The 23,358-nt window shown below is 37.0% G+C and overlaps 1 protein-coding gene across 1 annotated transcript in view; it reads left to right on the forward strand.

Moving 5' to 3' along the window:
* Positions 1–22,539: 22,539 nt before the first annotated feature.
* LOC118200078 (major facilitator superfamily domain-containing protein 6-like) overlaps positions 22,540–23,358 on the forward strand; it is a 43,282-nt gene continuing 42,463 nt past the window's right edge. The window contains exon 1 of the mRNA XM_085808564.1: positions 22,540–22,829. The gene's annotated coding sequence lies outside the window, so the exon portion shown is untranslated. The remainder of the gene's footprint in view (positions 22,830–23,358) is intronic.

Genomic DNA, 23,358 nt, shown 5'->3' on the forward strand with positions numbered 1-23,358 from the left:
TTGTTCCGTTACTAAATTGTTCGAATTTGGCAGCTAGCCAAAGCGCGCAAGCCTCGAGCTCAGATGTTCGTTTATATAATCATCCAATAAATAATATACATGGAATGTCGAACAGCAATTCAGCGCAACGTTTCAGCGATTTATTCGATTGCATTAAACCTTTCGACGGTTCTTCTGATAATTTAATAGATTCTTTTTTAAACGGCCTAGAAGAATTATTTCAACTGAATAGAATTACGAACAATGTTCACAAATACGAAATTTACAAAAAACTATTTATCGGGCTCACTAAACCATTTGTAATATCAATGTCGCCAAATCTCGAGTGTACCGTATACTAGTTTCAAACCAAGCATTTTTGAATGCATATAGATGGACAAAAACATAAAAACATAGCAAACAGTTCATCAGAATTTTTATAGGTAAGGAATTTCGTATTTTTGCTCACAGTTTCTCTAATTTTAATGTCAGCATTTATTAGTAATTTATCAAATACATCAATTTTGTCGTTTTCCATGAAAAGTGCTATTCTTTCTCTTTTTTCATTAATTTTTCCGTTCTGCTTCTCCTGACTGTCGGTGAGATTTCCGTCATATATATTGGACAACCGTTAAATATGCATGGATATGCATCGTCTTTTAACATTGGACGTTTCCCCGAATTCTTAAAATCGCGCCTTTTTTATCCGTGAATACATCTTCACGCACAATTATATCTCCGCGAAAATTGTACTTTTTGTACTGTATGCGGTAAAATGTTTCATATTATGTCAGCATAATAATTGAAATAAATTCGTCCTTACTTCAAAAATAATAAATAAAGTCATATTTTAGCAGTGAAATAATTGATAACACATATGGTTTGCATTGATTTCGGAAAAATAAGTTTTTTAAGTACATAAAATTCATAACTACTTATAGAACATAAAATGCAACTTACTTTATAGATTAGTTTCATTTTAAAGTATTTTGCTATAATATTATAAAAAAATATTTTAAGTATTAATTATTTTTTTAAATTTTAAATAATAAATTAGCACGTATTTTTAGTACTAATTAAATTTAATAATTCAAGTATATACATATTAAATTTATATTTCATTAGATGAGATTGATAAACACGTACTGAAATTATATGATCCTAAGAAGGAAATAATATTGCAGACTGGCAATCCGAGTACCGCACATGGACTCAAATGGACTTGGCACGCATGGACTCGGCACGAGCTGGCCGCATGAATGCGCGACAGCCCGTGTCACATTCGTGTACTAATGAGCTGCCATTTCGAGTGTGACAGTGATATGGATCGTTGGAGTGCACAGCATCATGCCTTTGCTGTTGAAAGTTATTCCAAGAATAACTACTCTGTTATTGCTACCCAGCGTCTATTTCGGCAACATTTCAACTTGGGACGTTATGGGAAAGTTCCAGATGGACGAACCATTGCGACAGACATTTCCAGGTAGAGTAAGTTCCCATTTCGGTGACATTTCCTAGCCGCCTCGCTCACCTGATCTTTCATGTGTCGACTTTTGGGGGCACCTGAAGCAAGAAGTTTTCTGAAAACATTGTGCCACCATTCCTGAGTTGAAGGATCGCATCCGAACTGCCGTCGGCAATGTCCCAGGGAATACGTTACGCCGAGTTATGGCAAGCTTCCAAAGCCGCCTAGATAAAGGTGTTGTGCAGGGAGGGCATCATATTCAAAAAGCAATCCACGCAATGGACAATGACTTACACATTAGTAAATTGCATACCATTAACTATTAACGTCTTTGCAACGTCGTGTGCTATTTGGGGTCTACTCCGAAATGATATCGATAAAGAAATCGAAATAGTGCCAAATTGTATCGCGCTTAGCGACTTGTTCATAAATTTCTGTTTTACTGAGTTCCGTAATTATATTGGGCACGCTACATCTTGAGCAGAATAAATTTTCCGTGTTATCTGCTGAAATTAATTACTTCGCAGCTATTTTCTGTTGTGCGCAATCAAATTCTTATCTGCGTTCTACAATAATTCTTAATTTTCGTGTACTTTGAACTAATTTTATTTTATTTCTTGCCAGTCTGCAATATTATTTCCTTCTTAGGATCATATAATTTCAGTACGTGTTAATCAATGATGTTCTGACTGAACCGCGTTTAAAACTTAATGTTTAGAATTGAAAAACTTTTCCATTTTGAAATACGTTCTTTATTCTCATAGTGTGCCCATAAAGAAACCATGCAGTTCGAATATCATTCTTTTCCTTCCCAACCTAATTTTTTTCTATCCTAATATCTAGTCATTCTGACATCTGGTAGTGTAATAAAATAATCGAATTTCGTCGCTTTTAATGAAAGACATCCTGAATTTCCAGCATTCCCGCTCGTTAAGTTTCATTTGTATCCATTTTTATTGCAAAGACTTAAATGTTTGTAATATACTCGGATTGTATTTTAGAAAGTAGCATGGTATCAGATAGCACATATACATTCTGGCAGAAATCCAAGATTAGGATTGATTACTGTGCAGCTGCTTGATGAAATAAAACTGGCTATTCAATTGTTGGATCATTCATTTCCCTTCTTATTAAGTATTAAGTAAATATTATGCATTCAGGTTGCACGTGAAAGATTTGCAATATAATTTCAAGTAATGAATCCACAGCTCATCTGGATATCGAAAAAAAAATTCCGATAACTAGGTTGTTGGCCATATACATATTTACTGTAATGCAAGTGGAATAATTTAATTTTTTCAGTCAGTGTATTATATTCACAGCTTTGAAACAAAAGATCATACCTTAAAAATAACAATACCTAACAATACCATTAGATACTAGTATGGATTTAATAATTAAAATAATTTTCTTCCTTAAAACAAAATACAGAATATACTTTTGTCATCGATAATTATGAATTTAATATTACTAACAGAATTCACTTTTTCCCGTTTCTTTCCTGCTGTCAGAGTTAATGCCATTGAAACGTAAATGCATAGTAAAATTTAAATATTTCTAATATTTTTCTTTCATTTAAGAAAACAAATATTTGTAGAAAAAGATGCTAAAGAAAGACAAACAAACAAAAGTAAATTCATTGCTGTTTATTATATTTAATACGAATCCATAGTCGCCGGTTAATCGATTGCATATCAGGCAAACATCATCCTTACGATCTGAGTCTTTCAACTTTTTAACGATGTCGTATTATTTGGGATAATTTCCTTAAAAATTCCTAATTAACGCATTAAGACCATTTAGATTTAATCTCACTTACATTTAAAAAGACAGTCATAACTATAGCTCGTACTTGCATCACAAATTAAAACATGTTTCATCTCCTAAATTTGAATCAAATAAGGGGTTTACAGCTTCACTCGATCTTGCACAGTTTTCAAAATGCTAAACTTTCTCTTAAAATGTAATGAAGCACAGTTGACAGTTGACGGGAGACGAAGATACTGTCATTCTACCAAGAGGTTAGGTGGTACTGTCTTGCGTTCCCGCATATCTAGCATTAAAAATACAAATGTAGCCAGCGTTGCTCAGAACAGAATTACATAATTTATAAGGTATTTCTCCCGCCTTCTTAGCGAGCCTTCGTAGTGTAGTGGTCTGCACGCTCAGCGCGTAATTGAGAGGTCCGCGGTTCGATTCCCGGCGAAGGTGCTGCTAATTTTTCAACCTGACTGCTTCGAAAAATACCTAATGTCTCTACAGTGGCGCCCGAACTAAAAGGGTATTGGATGATGATTTTCCTCACCCCTGATTTGGCGATTGGGTCCCCTAAAAACCCCAATCACCCTTTAAAAGGGGGAGTATATAAGGTATCTCTCTCGCCTTCATAGAAAGCCTTCGTGGTGTAAGGGTCTGCACGCTCAGCGCGTAATTGAGAGATCCGCGGTTCCATTCCCTGCAAAGACGTTGCTAATTTTTCATGTTGCCTACTTCGAAAAATACCTAATGTCTCTACAAATTTACAAACAAACTGAGTGAATATTAATTTTTTACAGTAGGCGCTGTTCCTGTTAACATCCTCCCCCCGGAAAAAGTAGTTTAAAAAATTTTTAAAAACGTTATTTAATTTTTAAAGTTTAAAATATTTATAACGAGGCATAGATCAGCTCCGAGTTTTGCAAGCTTGTCGATAATGTGGGCGATCCTTGCCACCACTGGATGTTGTTTTACCATAAACTTGCAGAAAGCTTGAGTATTATTACGGGTGATTTTAAAGTGGTATTCTTGTGTAAGTAAGTGCATAGTAAGATAATGGTTTGAGGTATCAGTTTATCTACAGACAAAGAGATCGGTGTTGCTGACGCTGTGTCTATTAAAATATAAATATTCAGGAAAGGGACCATGTCATGAAATAAAAATATTGTTAATTTGCGGGGAAGTGATGTTTCTTTCATAGTCTACTTGTGAGGAGTAGTGGTAAATGCGGCGGCATTGTTCACATTCATCCCACTTGCTTGCCATTTAATTTGTGCCTTGCGTTTCAGTTACTTCATCAAGTATGAGTGTGGCTAAAGTGCTGGTTGGGGATTATGAATACTTTCTGATGTTACTTCCTTGCCTAATCGGTAAGCAGTTTCATTTCCACTCACCCCATTATGAGCATTCACCCAAGAGAGAGTGATGTTATGATGTTGATGCCTCCATAAATTTCTCTGGATTTGCGTAACTATAGGAGATGCGTGGTGATGGTTGAATATTGACAGAAATACCAACATGCTGTCTGTGTGGATGATGATGTCTTGTAGGTTTCGCTGAGTGTTGTACTGGATAGCTCTGGAAATAGCTACTGCTTCTGCCGGAAACACGGTAGTATTATCGCTTAGTCGTTGCTTCCATATATGTAGAGTTTATTCTCCATTTTGAAGAACTAGTGCGCTGCCAACTTTGTCATCCATAGAGTCATGCGTGTATATAACCGGAGTTTTGTTGCTGCCGATGTTATAATGATGCAGATGTATGTTTACACGTTGCCCTTTAAGTGGCAGGTGAACATGTAGTCTTTTTCTCTTCTTTTTCGGCAGTAAATCGTTCTTTTTCTATTGCAATCAGATAAGTATATCCAAGCCTCATCAATTGTAACGATATGTTTCAATTTTTCACCTGCCAAATAATTTTCATATAGCAATCTGCACATGGTCCTACGCTGAGGAACATGTTTCGGCGTTAGGCGATGAACATCATTTTTTTTTTGTTTTAATTAGCTTATAAAATCCACTTGCTTATGACAACTGTACTGTGGTAAGTACGTGTAGGAACTACACAGAAGAAGGGTTAAAAGTGCCCTTTATTAAACTCTTTGAAATTCACAATGCGTCGACTTGACGCTAACATACTACGCTTCACTCGGACGGTAACTGAAATAACAAGAGCTAAACTAAAAATTCGAAGATATTAACAAGTAGCAGAAATTCTCTACAGGGCTCAGAAAACTCCTATTACTTAAAACCGCGTCAAAAACTAGTGGCAGCAAAGTAAAAGCTGTTACGCCACATAAACCAGCAATAACTGCAGAAGTAGAAGCGCACAGTATAGAGGTGACGGCGAATGCCCAAAACTCTCTAATTTCGCCTTATAGAACTCAGTATTTAAAACTTTTCCTCCTCAAGGTAGAATTTGATGGCCCACCAGCGGCCGCGCGGTAAAGTCGCTGAACACTGGTAGTTCGGTCCGAGGTTCGAATCCCGCGAACGTGCTGGCTGCATGGGCGTTTTCGTGGTTTTCCCCATGTGTAACGTGTATACGAGCCAGTTTCCCTTAGAAAGTCCTCCACGAAGGCATCCCTCCCCTTAGGCAGATAGCTCTCGTGTGCTTTGCCATAATTAAATACACACACAAGGTAGAATGACTTCACGCGCGCTACCAAATTTAAGTATTCTAGCATTAACAATTAGGGAAATGAAGGCTTATAGGAAAGAACGTAAAATTAAATTAAATTGGTTATTTAAAATAAATATAAATCCCTACAAGCTTTAAGTCAAATTTTATAATTTTGTTCACAGTTCCTACAGAGATATTTAATGATTTTGCAATAGCTCTCTGGAGGGCTGAATTTTCTTTTAAAACATGAGATGCAACTTTATATTTAATAAGAACTGTACTTACCTTTGTTGGGTACCCGTTTTTCTGCCTTTTTTTAGTCAGATGTAAACGTTGACGCTTCTTTCCTTTCATATTAATGATGCCACTTATTTTACGTGTAGAAACGTTAAAACCATGCTTTTCACATCTTTTCTGGAGTATTTTTCTTCGGACAGCGCAAAAATATAGCCTTCGATCTATTGTTTACTTTTCAGCGACATTTTAAAGATCAGAATATTTTTAATGCTGCAAACGATAATTAAACCTTACTCTAAATTGATGCCAGTCACGTTTGTATTTTAAAATTAATATTTAAATTTATTGAGAATATCAAAATCGCTACAAAACTGTGTGGATACCCTCTGTATCTTTTCTTAATACTAAAGAAAACAATTAGCTCATAAATTAAAAAGAAAGTTATTCAGTTTTCTTTCACCAAGAATTAAATTATTGGTAAATTAAATTTGCCCAGTATCTCATGCTGATATAAGGAATATAAAAGAAAATCCGCCTTTTATATTAATTAAAATTAACCCTTAAAGGTGTCATCCTATAGGGGGGGAAGGTATCATAAGTAGATAAAAAGTGAACTATTGTTTGATTACTGAATTTCTTTCTCGAAATATTAACAAGTTTCCAGATTTCGACGTTCGAAGAACCACATAAAACATACAAATTTGAATCATACAACCTCTTCCTGATTTAAGATTGAAGTACTTATTTTATAACAAAGTACATTAGGAATATCTGTCATAAAGGAATTCTTTCGGGAAGGGCATTATAAACGAAAACCCTCGTATTCAGTTTTCATTTATGGACCACGAAACAACCAATTCATTCATTTTCCAAAAATTGAACACGCCACGCATTCTGTGATCAATTGTATAAACTCAACCACTAATAGTAAGCCTTACGAAATTAGATCGCAGAGACATCTCGTTGAAGAAACGAAAATAGTTTCAGGAATTAATAGTAGAGCTCTGGCCTTGACATTGAAAAGTCTGAAATTGGATTCCTCATCAGCATTCGAATTTTACAAAATTTGATCAGCAAAAATATCCTAGTCAGAATCAGCAAATGAAAAAGCATATAAATGCTTATCACTGAATTGACGTTAATGAATTGACGTAATAAAAAGAAAAATATTGTTTTAGTTTCTTGAAAATTAAAGGCTGGATTTCATCAAAACTTTGACTCACAAAAAAATGTTTCAGACATCAAATAAATTTTATTATTCTTTTATCCTTTATCAAAAGTGCTGCATGCACTCTTTATTGATATATGTTATTCATTTCATACCGCTTGTTTATCTTGCCATTTGACGCGACCTGTTTTATTTGGTTTGTTTCGTACTTTTACCACTCAAGAAGATATCCGTCTTAAATTTTAATCAGTAATCCATTCTCAACTCCGCTCTTGCATTCAAATGCAGTATTAGGAATAACGCTTTGCAAGTGGTTGATTGAGATTATAAAACATACAGTTTTGTTTTTAACACTTATTCTTTCGATCAACAGTTTGCCAAGCAGACAGTCTTAAATGAGCATAAAATGATTTATTAACGCAAGCGAGCCATTCGTAATGGATATACAATTCTTAAAATCGTGAATAAATTTTATGTAAATGAACTACATGTACAGCTTGCATAAAAAACATCGAACAACTGAATGTCTTTTGAAAGGTTTGAAAGGTTTTGAATTCCAGTTTCAGAAATAAAGATTTTGACTTGCAGATTACGACCGTTATGATCACGTGATAACGTTTTAGCAAATTTCGTACAGACTTTGTACAGAGTCCACATGAAACTTAGCTTTTAATATGAACCCACCACAGAGAAAGCCCTAATTATTAAAACTGTCTAAAAGTCACTAATTTTTCCTTAAACAACTCTCGATCCTATTCGGAATCTTTTAGAAAAGAAAAAAAAATCGATTCTGTAATACAATATGCTCTGTAAAAAAATTTTCTAAGTTAATTATTTTTATTCGGTGAAAAGAACAGCAAAGGAAGGGACTACTTCGATTTTAGCGATCACAATAAAAATTGAAGCTTTACTATGCAATTTATTCGATTGGTAGCATTTCTACAATCTGGAAATTCCAAACCATACTTCTGCACTAGAGTTTTCTAGCTCTATCCATACCATAGTTTTCTAACGTGGAAAGTATATTTCAGACAACCGACACTGAAAACTTAATGCACGGTATCTAGAGCAATATTTGTATACGATTTTCCAAATATATTAGTCTGAGGCTAATTATGTATCATTTATCAGATCAATTTCTTAAAATGAAACTATGGATCTAAAACCAGTTATTCAAAAGTTTTCGCGGCGCAAGTTTTCCAAACATCATTGCGCATATAACAAACGAACTGTCAATTTACTATCAAAATACATGCATAATTATGCGGCATTTCTCAGCATTTACCTTTTTGGTTCTAGATCACAATAAAAAATGGCAAATAAATAACATAACCATAGATGGAGAAGCATTTTTGAATTTTGGAAGTTTCTATATGATATGCATGATTTTTATTTAATTTACGAGCAATCTAAATTATTTTCCTCTTAGATTCATACAGGTGACAGGTGACGGAAGACGGGGACGCCTGATGTTTAACAGAGGTAAACAGGCATATGTCCCGCGCCCTCCCCTATCTAGTGGCAGCAACTCCCAGGAGCCTCATGAGGCCACGGCGGCTGATTTGTTACATCTTGGTGTTTAGACACTGTTAGACACTAATTACAGCATATACATACACATACAAGTACATACAATTGCACATATAAAGATACATACAAAACACTTGTAAAACACATATAAAAGCACATATATAACACATATAAAACATGTAAGCACATTATATAAAAATAGAAATTAGATACTAGTTTGCACACACTTATACAAGTAAAACACATACTTATAATGAAACATATTTAAGCTAATATATAGTATACACTTACACTAAAGACACATTTAGATCATTTAGATACATTTAGATCACATATCACATGTAAAATGCACAAATAAACATACATAAAGCATGCAGGCACACTGTAGAATATTAAATTTTGTTATTAGATGATATAGTAATTACAGATGAAACTTTACTCTGGAGAATACATTATGCAATACATTATATCAGGTACACAATACTTATTTAATTTGAATAGATATGCAGCGCTTTTATATACATAATGCTTACAGAATTGATACACAATGTAAAAACAGATACACTATGCTTGTAAAGCATTAGATATTAGAATTTATACTGCGCACAATTGTACAAACGAAATAGGACACTATACTACTATATACAACACAGTTATGGTGTACAATAATGCAAACACAATTATACTAACGTATTAAAACGCAGAATAAAACACTATAACACAATTGTGCACAATTATATAAACACAATTATACTTACACATTAAAAAAAATCTATACTATTGTATACACACAATTATAGTACGCAGCACCATGCATGCTATGTTGCCAAGCTATATATTTCTATGCGAAGCTATGAGATTATGCAGGTAATGCAGATACAATATTGATAGATATAGATGAATTATACATTATGCATATGTCAGATACAGTGCAGATATAATACAGATAGTTTGAGTAATACAGATATGATGTGCAGGCAATAACTGTAGTGGAGACACTATGTTATAGAATGCGCTGAGCTTATTTTATATTATATTAGATGCACAGTGTTTATTGGATTAAAGTAGGTACACAGTACTTTTTATATACACATTGCTCACAGAACAAATGCACAGTGCAAAGTCAGATACACAACAGGTTGTAAGGTATTGCAGGTAATGCACACGCAATGTAGATAGTTGCATAGTAATTATATGCTTTATATACAGCAGATACTCGGCAGAATTTGACAAATTCAGTGCAGAATGAGGTGCATATTTATTGCAGATAGTTTGTATAACGCGTTTGTGTAATACAGTACTGGCAATGACTGTAGGAGAAACACTATGTTGTAGAATACACAGTGCATATTAGTATTGTAATAGATACATGATGCTTGTTGTATACACAATGCTTACAGAATGGTTACACAATGCAAAGTTGGATACACATTTGTTTTACACTGTTCAGTTAAGCATGGACTAGCATGGACATGCAAGTAGTAACCTGTGGTTAGTCAGTGTTGAGCTCTGTACACTGTTGATAAGTTCTGTACACGATTTGTCAGGGCGTTCCAATTACTCTGCGCACAGTACCTTATACACTGATATATAACTTGCAGTTGTTGTAATAACTGTGGTTATTCCAGGAAATACTTCTATAGATATTTCAGTCGTTGTAACTACTACAGAGACACAATGCAGGTAGCAGTCTCTTCATAGTCAGTAGTTTGCTCTATACGCCGTAAGTGAGTACTGTACACATTAAGCAGCTATGTCTGCAGTTATGTTACAGTGCAGTTATGTTATAAGCGCAGCACATAATTTAAACATATTGTAAGTTGCATTCAGCTGATTGTTAGTATAAGAGACTGTCAGAATTCTGTTGATGATTTGGTAGTGAAAGCTGACTGTGGTTGCTTTATGAGACGCCTTAATTGACGCTAGTTTGGTTGGCAGATATCTTGCCCTAGGTCGTTGACCTGCCTAATTATTTGGCAGATCTTTTTGACCGCTAGTGGGTGCTTAATGATGAATCGTTTATATGATTCTATATTTGTGGCTGGGAGTGGTAGGTGTAAGTTGGATGTAAGGCTGCATTCAAATATGTAGTGGTCGGGGGAGCCAGTTGCCCCGCAGACGCATATATCTGTCATCGAAATTGCATGTCTTTGAAAATAGGATGGAAATGGGCCGTGCCCCGTGATATAGTATGTCAAGGGTGCAATGGCCTGGAGACGTTCGTTGTCTACTATTGGGTAGAATCCATGTGTCCTTCTTCCTGTATCACAGTTATCCCACTCCTGTTGCCACTGTTCTTTGCTTAGTTCTCTTAGCGTTCGCTTTAAATACGAAGTCGGGATTGGAGTTGTCACCTCTTGCGCGTCGTTGTTGAGTGCCGCCTCGTTTGCTAACTGGTCTGCCATCTCGTTACCCTCTATGCCATCATGTCCTTTCACCCAGATTAGTTTGATGTGTGTTTGTATATTGTTACGCAGAAGCTGTTGGATTGCTATAATTGTGGGTGAGGTATGGTGGTGATTCATGATTGCCTGTAGCACTGACATGCTGTCTGTGTGAATTTCGGTTGCTGCTAGATTGATATCCTGAGCATACTGAATTGCAGCTGCTATTGCCACAGCTTCTGCCTGGAAAATGCTGTTGTGGGTAGCGAGATGGCCTTTCCATTTGCTTTCCACTCGGTCATTTTTGAAGTGAACGAAGGCGCATCCCACTCCATTGTCATGCTTTGATCCATCGGTGTAGAATCGTGAGTTCACATGTGGAGTTTCTCTGAGAGGCGTTGGGTGTTGTGCTGTCACGACATGGATGCCTTTACTTTTGTGTGCCGGGTGCACATACTGCACACTCCCTGGTAATTCATACTGTGTTGCATGGAAGGCGGTGCCAGCAAAGTTGGCATCTTGTTTTAGCCTAATTAGGCGCTCATATGCAGCTTCTATGCTGGCCTTTATGTGCAGGGGTGTTAGTCCCGCAAGGACCGTTATTGCACTTGATGCCGTTGTCCTATATGCCCTACTTATGTTTAGAGCAAATGGCCGTTGTATTGTTGTCAAGAGTTTGATCTTGCGACTGCTCATTGGTTGCGCCCATATAGCCGATGCGTAAAGTACAATTCTCTCCGCTACCGTTAGATATAGCAGTTTCTGGATGTGAGGGTTTTGCCCCCAGTTGCTTCCCTGGAATTGTCTGGCCTTCTTAGCTATATTTGCTGTCTTGACTCTGATGTCTTGAAGGTGGGGCAGCCATGTGAGACCCTGATCCCATGTAAGTCCGAGATACTTTATGGTTTTTGAGATCTTTAGATTTCGTCCCATCAATTTTATACACGGCCGTCGCGTTGGATTAGTTCTCGGTCGTGGGATGACTACTGCCGTTGACTTCTGTGCGGAAATGATCAATTTAAGTCTACTGCATTTATCTGAAAATATGGAACAGGTTTCCGTACCATTTCGTTCGAGTTCTTCTCTTGTGCGGCCAGAGACTAGCAATGCCGCATCATCTGCATATGCTATCACTCTGGTATGGGTAGGCCATTTGATTTGTAATAAGGAATTAAACGTGATTATCCACAGTAGAGGCCCGGCACATGAGCCCTGTGGGCACCCTCTTTCCTGCTGTTTAGTGACGACACCGTTATTATTGACTATAATTAGACTTCTAGAGTGGAGATAGTCAGTGAAGATATTAAAAAGGTTCCTTGGACACTTTGCCTCCCTGAGGGCCTGCTTTATTGCAGGCCACCAGAGAGTATCAAAGGCACTTTGAAGATCTAAAGAGATAAATGCAGTATGTAGATTGTTGATTCTGTTGTCATTTATATGTTTTCGAATGTGTTCTAGAGCATGGATGGTAGATGTGCCTGTCCTGAATCCATATTGATGTGGGCTAAGAAAGTTTTGTCGGTATAGATGGTGCTTCAGCCTGTTGACTAGCAGTTTTTCGTAGATCTTACCCAATGCAGATAACAGACATATGGGTCTAAAGGATCTTGGATCTTCCGGGGATTTATGCTTTTTTAAAAACAGGACAACCTGTCCTTGTTTGAATGCAGTAGGGAAGATTTGACAAAGTAGAAGCTTGTTAAACAGAACTTTAAAGTAAGTGGGTCGAGCGTTGAAGGCGACCTTGATTATTGCATAATCCAGGCCGTCAGGACCTGGTGCCTTTTTGACTGGAAGCTGTCGAAAGATTTGCTTGATCTCTTCCATTTCAAATGGTTCGTCGTCTGAAGTCTCTGGGATAGTGGTGTTTCCCCTTGTGTGCCTTTGCTCTGGCGTGTCATCGTCCGGATCGTCTGCTGGGAAGACTGTGTTTAAGGTTGTGGCTGCCGTGGATTCTGCTATGTTGGTGGTAATGGGTTGGTTGGCAATTTGGGCATAGAGTTGATCCGGCTTAAAGACCTTGTTGGTGGCAAGCTTGTGTAGAATTCCATATGGGTTGTTATTTTCTGTGCAGAACTTACGCCAGCTGGTTATTTTGGCTTTAAGGATATTATTTTTATAATGCGCTCTTTCCTCCCTAAAGGTTGCTAGTATTGCATTCTTGGTGGTTTCGTTAATGTTGGTGCGAAGGCGACGTCGTAAAGCCCTGCACTTTTGCCGTTGCTGTCGCAGTTCCTTTGTCCACCAGGAAATTCCTTGCAAACATTTTGCTGCTCTGGTGGGCAGGTGCTGATCGCAGATGCTCCGTAGAGTGTCAAGCAGACGCTCGGTATAAGTGTTCAGATCATTGGGGCTCTTGTATTGACTTAGCTTCTGCTCTTCTTGCTGTAATGTTAGAGAGAAAGCTTTGTTAAGTATTCGCAATTTGTTACCCGGAAGTTTGTATCTTTTAAAGATGCTGATCCTTGTGTCGCTTGCAATATTGAAGTGTATGTAGCGATGGTCCGAGCAGCTCTCTTCATCTGCTACCATCCAGTCTTGTAGGTTATTGGCTATATCATTAGTAGTCACTGTAATATCTGGCCATCCGTGGTGGTACGTGTTGTCAAATGTGGGTGGCGCGTTGGGGTGTTTATGATTTGCAGATTGCTGGCCAATATGTAGTCTTCCAAGACTTGCCCTTTTGGAGTGGTAGCTGGGTAACCCCATATGATGTTGTGGGGCACTTTGTCTTTACTTCTTCGATGCTCCTGATGGTATGGTGGATATCATCCGGTGGGGGACTGTAGATGGAGGAAATGATGATCTGTGAATTTGAGAAGCTGAGGAGGATTGCTACATGGTCTCGCTTCTGTGTAATTATCAGCGGGGACCAGAGCGGGTTGCAGCAGGCGATTGCTGCTCTTGGTGGTGGCTCATTCTGTTGTGCTTTGCTCTGAAATATTTTCCAACAGAGTGGCAAACAGGCGACTTCCCCTGCTCTGCAGTAAGGTTCTTGAATCAATAGTATATCTGGTTGATAGTTGATTGTATGTTGGATCAATTGTGACGCGGCGGCTTTTGCTCTTTGTAAATTAATCTGGATGCATTTGATAACTTCTCGTTGGATGTCTGGTGTTTGCATTATTTGAGTGGGCGGCTGTGGCAAATCACTCGTATCTGGCACTGCGTCTGATATTAGCGATGTATCTTCCGTACGAGGGGCAGTTGACATCATAGGCTGGATGATCGCAGGGGATGCTCCTGTTTGTCCTATAGTTATAGTCTGCGCAGTTGATACACGCGGGCTGCTGCGCTCGGCATTCACGGATGTCGTGTTCTTCTGTGCAGTATGCACAATAATGTTTGTTGGAGCACTCCTTTTGAGTGTGGCCGAGTTCCTGGCATTTGTAGCATCGCTTGGTGTTATAGAAGTCTGCAATTCGGTATGCCCGCCAGCCGAGGTAGAGTCTGGGAGCCTGCATGATTCGCTGGTAGACTGTAGGTTGGCAGTCAAGAACCCATTTAACTGTGTTTCTTCTATCTCGGAGGCGGTAGAGGATCTTGACTGTTGATTTGGTAGCATTGTGCTCCGATGCCAAAGCTCGTTCTATTTCGTGTTCCTGGACTTCATGTGGGACGCTGTGGATAGCAACTCTTGGAAGTCTTGTGGCGGGAAGCTTGGTCTCTACCAGTTCTTGTCCCTTTGCACTGTTTAGCGTATTTTTTAGCTTGTCAAGGTCCTCCTTCGTGTGACAGTCAACGGCTAGCCCTCCTTTTTGTATGTTTCTGACTGTGGATACCTTTACTCCTATCTTGGGGAGTGGGAATTCCTGGCTGAGTTTAGCCTTAAGGTCTTGACTGGTGGAGCAGGTGGCTTCCTTAGGATATAGTAATAGTGTGTGCCGGGGCGTAGTTATGTGACTAGTATCTTTAGCCTTAGCTGCGGCAGCCGCGTAGGATGGACCTCTGATCGGATTAGGCAGTGGTGCTACAGCGAACACGTTATGCCTCTGCTGGTCTGTTTGATACTGGTTATTTGCATGTGCTAATTCGCAGCAGAAGAGAGTGGAGGTATTGGTACTTGTGTCGGCTTTTGTTGGTTTTGCTGTGTATTCGGGGCCTTCTAGGGCTAGCTTCTGTAGAGCCTCTAGTGAGGTAAGAATACGTTCTCTGAGTTCTGTTCGGAGCAGAAATTTACCACCTCGGTAGGTAGTTGTTACTCTCTTGATTTCCTGGTAGAAGAGGCCTACCTTTTCAGCATGAGCTATGTCTGAGTTTAAGATAGAGGTCGGGTCTAAGGCGCTAGACGACGTTGTTATATCTTCGTCAGTAGATAGAGTAGATTGTAGTACCATGATATAATGCAGACAATGACAGTTAATATGTAGAATTACAATAAAAAGCGTACAGTTACATAATCTAAGGCAATACAGTTAAATATAAGTGCGTGCAATGAAAGCGCTGCCAACAGTTAGCGTGCACGGGTACAAGGTGAAAAGTAAATGAGAAGTGAATGGAATTTACAGAAAACTCATTAATTTCCGTCACAAATGCTAAATGTACGGAACTGAATGCTGTGAAGAAACCAGCCACAGAGCCTATTTCTCAAACAATGCATACAATACACAGAATAATGCATACAATACACAGAATAATTGCATATACAGAAATAAAATCTAAACGAAATTAACAAGGTATGGAAACAGAGTACAATAGATGGCTATCAGTAAATAAGCACAAACAAAAATTTACAGGAAGATGAAATTAAATAAGTATAAAAATTATAATAATGATGATAAAGTAATAAAAAGAAGTAAATATAATAGAATAAAAGTTAAATGCACAGTGAAAAACTACAACAGGGTTAAAAATTTGGGTGTACTAAAGGCTGGCTAAGTACCGTGCAGCTAAGTTCAAATTGTAAACAAAAGCACGTGCAAGACTTATAGCAACTGCACTCTACTATGCGCGCATGCGCTAGAAAAGCTTGACAAGGAGTTGTCCGACAAGTTCAAAAGGCGACCTGTCCTGCTGGACCGACCCTCCACCGCTGTGTCGTAAAAATGAGCCGGGTGAGGATACCGGGGAAAGAACAAGGTCACACAGGAAAATTGCAATTAAATCTTACGGCACTCAGTCACTAATTAAGCTAGCAGGACGAATGATACACTAAAAGAAAGGTAATCTAAAAGCCTACCTTATCGTCTAGGAATGGTGTCGATATTCCCACTTAGACCGGAGATAAGGGCAGATTAATCCAGAAGTATGGCACTTTTATGTCGCACAATAAAAACACTGTAATAAATCGCACAAACACTTCACAATCACAGCACTGGTATCAATGAAGAGATCATATCTTCCACTTTCCAAAGGTACTAGGATTGAAATTGGATGCCTGTAGGTGCCAGAGAAATCTTAATAGATGTAAACACCACAAAACGGCACTTCACAGGGTCACGGTAACCCTCAGCAGATATCACGAGGTCGCGATACGAACAATGACTTCTGCTTTAAAGACTTAATTAATCCACCACTAATAAACGGAATCGCTCCAGATGCATATCAAATTGCTCAGCTTTTGAAGAACTTTAAATTGATATAACTCTTGTGTAAACTATATCAAAATTAAAAATAATAAGGCGAAAAGCGAGCTCGCGAAAACACGTCGTACAGCATTCGACGAGCCGGCAACCCTTCCTTAGATTCATACAAAATACCATCTTGGTATATTGTCGTAAATGCGTGTTTCTTAATGAGCATTTACGTTATAAAGAAATTAGACTAGGCCCACAAGCGGCCGAGCGGTTAACGCCGCTTAACACTGGTAGTTCGATCCGCTGTTCGAGTTCCGGCGAACGGGCTGGCTGCATGGTCGTTTTCATGGTTTTCCCCATGTGTAACGTGGATAAGAGCCAGTTTTCCTTAAAACGACCTCCACGGAGCATCCCTCCCTTTTCATGTAGTGCCTAAGGAGAAAAAATTACGTAATAAGCAAACGTGTAAATAACGTAGGTGTAAAAAACGTAATAAGCAAAAAAAAAAAAAAAAATTAGACTGCTATTTTTAAAATAACAGCAGTTTGATATTTCAGCTTAAATTTAACAAAAAAAAAAAAAATAGTAAATTTTTTAACTTCAGTTATTCTTAATTTCCAGTTGCAGTACTTATTAATAAATTTTATAAGATATATACGTTAATTTCAACTGAACATGCCTGATTTATAATTTTTGCAAACTTTTCGAGTGAAAAAAATATTTATTACAGCTGAAGCCTTATTTAAGTAAATAACTTTGCTCCACAATAATGTGCATTGCTGCTTTGTTGATTTCTTAAATCAAATGACAGCAGTTTTTGCTTGACATCAAAAGATATTAGAGATATCCCATCTTGAAATGTTATGCATATTAACTAGTGAATAGACTATGAACACACATCTGGTTACGCAACAAATAGAGAGAGCAAAACAGCTATTTTTCTACGTCATTTCAAAAAATCAGTTCCCATAATCCTGTTCTTTAAATAAATAATGAAGCAGTATCTTCAAAATTTTGAGAAACACATCTGAATTGTCGACAGTTTGTTTTAATGATGCGTTACTGGAATGCATAGTTGTGCTGTTTTAGTTTTATAATGCATCAAAAAGTATTTTGTGTTATTTCCTGTTATTAATTATAAATTGAATTAAAATTACTTTCGCAATCCGCATTTAACTAAGAAATGCAATTATTTCGTATTTCTTATTGTATAAGATTTTAATTAGCAGTCTTCCTCTGGTCTGGTTTATTTGATTATGGCAAAGCACTCAGGGCTATCTTCCTAAGGGAAGGGATGCCTTCGTGGAGGACTTCCTAAGGAAAACTGGCTCGTATACACGTTAAACATTGAGAAAACCAAGAAAATGTCCATGCAACCAGCTCGTTCGCTTGATTCGAGTCTCAGACCGAACATCGAGTTTTCAGCGACTTTATCGCTCGGCTACTGGTAAGCCAGCTTTTTGCTGAACAAGGAATATTTTAACATAGTTGCTTATCTATTTAGCTTTTCCGTAATTAATAAAAAGAATTAATAAGTAATAACTTTCGAAACTAGAAAATTTCTTCACCAGTAGTAAAATAGACATGTTAAAAGCTGAAAAGCTTAGTATATGATATTCTAAGCACTTATTTTTAAAACATATTTAACATCATAATCGTAGTTTGGGCTTTTTTGCATAAATATACGTAACAGAAAAATTAAATCCATAATAACCTTAGAATTTTTGAATAAGTGTATGAAGTATTTTCCCCTCCTTTCAGCAGGCCTTCGTGTTATAAATTGAAGCCCGCTCGACGTGTATCCGGGAGGTCAGGAGTTCGAATCCCGGTGAGTGCACTGCGGATTTCTTCAATTTCCCGACATCAAAAAATTCTAAGAGGTTCTTCAAATGGTGCCCGATCTAAAAAGTGGGGGACGATAATTCATTACCATCAGGTCTGGCGACTGATTCCTTTAATCTCCTGTAGCTCTTTAAAAAGAGGGAGTATATAAAGTATTTTCTCCCTTCTTCCCGCGTATCTTTGTGATGTAATAGGAAGCACACTTGACGCATATTCGGGAGGTCTGGAGTTTGAATCATTATGTTCATTTAATGCATTATTCATTAGTCTTTGGAACTTAGCAGCTGTATTTTCAATCCAAAAGGGATCACTTTCCAACGATATTGGAAACGATGTGTTTTGAATTATATTAAATTACGACTCTCTTCTTTGAAAGGTATCTCCCAGTAATCTTTTAAAATGTCTACGCAAGTGATACGCTTGTACAATCTGATTGATTAGATCAGTCATACTCTTCATTGGAAAATCAACAGGCTTAGTCATTGCATTCAATAATCTGAAATCGATGCACAATCGCATATTTCCATCTTTCTTGGCCACACATTCAACTGGATATGCTATTTCAGCTTCACTTGGCTCAATAAGATCCTAATTCTGTATCTCTTCAATCTGTTTATCTATTTCAGATTTCAAAGATTCAGGAATCTTATAAATATATGCCTTTTTTCCTTTCACCTCCAGGCAACAAAATTAATTTTATGTTCCCCAACAAGGGCTATTTATATTTACCAGAGAAAAACACAATAAAACTGCTAAAGAACCTCTTGGTTGTCTTCGTACTGTCTGTCTACGAGAAGAACGCCTCCCGCCACAGTGTCTGGCGGGTGGCGATCACTATAGCAACAGGGCTAGTATATTTCAAATAGGGGCGAACCAAGGGTTGCTTTATTATTAATTTGTTTGGGGGACTGTTGACTGAAGGGATTGGATTATTTAATTATGGCAAAGCACACGAGCGCCATCTGCCTAAAGGGTGGGATGCCTTCGTGGAGGACTTTGTAAGGGAAACTGGCTCGTATACACGTTACACATGGGGAAAACCACGAAAACGCCCATGCAGCCAGCACGTTCGCGGGATTCGAACCTCGGACCGAACTACCAGTGTTCAGCGTCTTTACCGCTCGGCCGCTGGTGGGCCGAGGGAAAAAGAGTTATCATACGTCTTCAAGACACCCCTACGGGAAATGGATCAAGGCTCGTTTCTACGGCAACAGACAGCTGCAGACTAACTGGCGAGAGCTTTTCTTACGATAGACAGACCGTACATCAGCTAAAATGGTGACATTCCAGTGGTGCAGTTCGGTACTTCTCGGTAAGCAAAGAGAAAGTACAGGATGTGCTTATACCAATTTGAAGGGTCATTCCTGATGACATGATGTACCATTTGCTTGATGGACTTTTCCCATCTTTCCACTAATCGATTTGAAGCGCTGTAAGCAAATGTGAAAATCTAGGGTGAGAACCTATTTTTCCTGAAATTCTTTAGTTAATTTTGAAACAAAGTTGCTTCTGTTGTTACCTGGTATTCATTGGGAATTCCTGTTCTCGTAAATATCTCAAAAAGTGCCTCGCAAGTAGCTTTTGCTGTCAGTGGATTTTTCTCAGTGGGATTGCTTCTGGTCATCGGGAATGTTGATCTACTAGGCATAACACGTATTAATGAGTTCTAGCAGAAGGAGGTTCAATATGTCTAAGTCTGTCAATATTCACTACTTTGAAAGGTAATTCTGGTCTTATGACCGATGTGATGAGAAGCTTGTCCTATCGCTTTTCCGACTCTTAAACTAACAGTTTTTGCATGCTTTAAAAAAATATCGACGTCTTGCGCTAATCCGGGCCAAAAATGAATACTCTTGCCTCTTCCTTGTTTTCTATGAAGGCATGCTAAGAAGGCGGGAGAAATACCTTATAAAGTAAAACTTCAGTTTTAATGCTGTTTGATTCTAATTTGTTTATTAGTAATTTTACAGCTGCATTATTTCAACCAGTCATAAATGCTGCGGCATCAGTTGGTACTCCGAAAAGAATTTCTAAACGCAAATCGTTTTCGCATGAGCAGTTTCCGACAGCTGAAAAATGTCTTCTGCTTTTCTAGTGTCCTTCAAACTGATCAGGTTTAACATTTCTTCGGTTACTTGAAATTATTCATTTATCCCATAAATCCTACAAGCAGAGCTATGTTCGAAATATCTATACTTTAACCAAATACCCAGGCAAGCATTTGAAATTTCGAATTGGATCTCGCAGCTTTGTAACAATTTCATTCGAAATGCCGATAATTCGCCGACATACTTTTAGTAGAGATAAACTAATATTTAAAAATAATTTACTTTTATCAGGCACTACATCTTTTGCAACAGCTTCTGAACATTTTTTACAAACTCAATTTCAGAAAATGGCTTCATTCTTTTTAGCAATTGAAAGTGAAACGAAATAAATTGCTTCACAGCATTAGATGATGATTATCGTAGATCTAAACTGAACATTCTTTGTCGAACTTTTAATTGCGATTTAAATGCTGTCAGCTTTCATTTTTTTTACTTCTTTCTAGAGTGTCATAAAATCTCTATGTTTTGTTTCGTAATGTCTTTTCAGACTGTATTCTTTAAATACAGCGACAGTTTCTAAACCAATTAAACACATTAATTTGGAGCTTTGAATAATAAAACAGTACTTTTCTTCCCGTTGTTCACTGTTTTGTCTATAAGCCATCAATTTTTTTTTCTTTGCACTCATACCAAAAATTTACTTAATTGAAGACACTGAACAATCTTTCTATACCCGTGCGCATCAGGACCGAATATATTAAAAGTGACAGTCATGTGATCCCTCCAGCTTTGTCTTGATTACTTTTTCGACCTCTCAGAAGCAGTGACGTTATAACTCCGACGTGTTTCTGTTGACAGTTACCATGACGGTCCGTGTTGCTTTTACTCAGAAGAGTCAGAACTGATTTCTTAATTCTTGGCTTAGTAAACTAAATGTAACAAATTACAAATTTCTTCAATTTCGCCGTGGGCAGCAAAATTTTACACGGTGGGTCGCATGTGGCTCTCGGGCCTCTGGTTGGCCATCCTTGTTTTAGTAAACACTGGGAGGCTTCAGTATTAACACATAGCCAATCTGCAACATTATTTTCATAAATTAAAATTATTTCTAGTTAAATCAAGTTTTTTGTATGATTCTAAAATAACAAAACTAAACCAAAATAATAATAACATTATTTAGCGTTTGGAAACTGATAAATTAATTGTGTAAAATAGTCTTTCGGCATACCAGTTGTAACAAAACTATAAATTAAAGAATGTTAACACAGCAATAAATTGCAAAATAATAAAAGAATGTCAATGAATGACTTTTAAAGAAAAGGAACTACCTCGAATTATTTTAACTGATTTATTGACCGGCCTTTCAAGGCAAGTGGAAAATAATGCAAAAAATTGCAAATTTTGAAATTGAGGAATGAAATTTGCCATATTTTATTTTTTATTATGAATATAAAGTTTTCTTAAACATAAGTGCAAGGACTGCGGTAACGTAGAAAAAGTTAGGTTTCGTAATTTTTATAAAATTCATTTTTTTAATCAAAAAATGTCAAAGCACGAATAATTGAGTCATTTAAAATATTTTTATGATAGTATTTGTTCTGTAAGTACATTTGTCTGCTACCAATGATTGCAAGAATAAAAACCTTTTATGGACACAGTGTACATTATTCTGACTTTCTAGTGATCATGATGCATTCCTTAGTAAAAACACTTATTGCAATCAAAACTTTATTTCAGAGGGCTTTTCTTGCAACAAATAATGTTTATAGTACGTTTTATTTAATGATGGAAGGGGAATGCATTTGTTGGATATTAAAAACAAGATATTTTAAAGATAGCGCATCATGACATATTCTGTCTATTCTAACTGATTAGACCAGAACTATATACAATCTGATTACATGATAACTGATCGGAAGATCCAAACGTTTAATTTCGCCAACCTCAATGCTGATTATCGTCAAAAAGATCAAAGTTTATGAAGCCCTTTTTCCTGCCTCTACCATCGTTGGTTTACGATGAAGCAGCATCTTCAGAATTTAATGTCTTAAGCAGTGGATTTGAAACTTCATTGGTTCTACAAACGATTTGCATTAGTTTAGCTGCAAAGGAATTATGGCACAGTTTTTAAATAATTTCATTGCAAACTTGTTAAGTGGTGATGACAAAATTAATATGTTTCTATTATCAAATGTGATTTTGGACTTTCTTTCATTTAAATGAGATTTGGAATAACCGCTTTTATCTTACATCTTGTCCGTTTCTAAGCATACCCAAGGAAGAGTAAGTTTGACAGCATTTTTATTAATCAAATGGTATTTTTGTGATAAGTTTTTTGATGATAAACCAAATTTTAAATATCTTAATGCATGGAAAATACTCATAAATATTCTATATATCCAGAAATTGTTTCCATACAGCTAGATATTAATATTTTTTTGCTCTAATTTTGTTATATTTTCCTTTTTCTGCACGTATCTGAAAACATAAATATCTTAGCGAAAATGATGCTGACTATTCTTAAATGTTTTGAAATTGCTATCACAATGCAATATAAAATTTATTGCTTAATTTAACCAGTTATGGGAAAATTTAAGTTGGTTAAAATTACTTAGGCAAGAATTACGTTCAGTTTCAGTCTATTGTTCATATTTAGAAATGGAAATAATCTAGGCACATTAAATCACGAATATTCGTGAAGTTTTTATCTTTAGATATCAACCTGCTTTAAAACTACCTAATTAAATGCATAGTTCTGTTTTCTCCCGCCTTTTAAAATAATCTCAGCCCTTCGCCGCAAATACTGTACTGA

Source organism: Stegodyphus dumicola, chromosome X1 (genome assembly GCF_044657685.1).
Source record: "Stegodyphus dumicola isolate Sdum_Otavi_A_Nest chromosome X1, ASM4465768v1".
NCBI classification, from domain to species: domain Eukaryota; kingdom Metazoa; phylum Arthropoda; class Arachnida; order Araneae; family Eresidae; genus Stegodyphus; species Stegodyphus dumicola.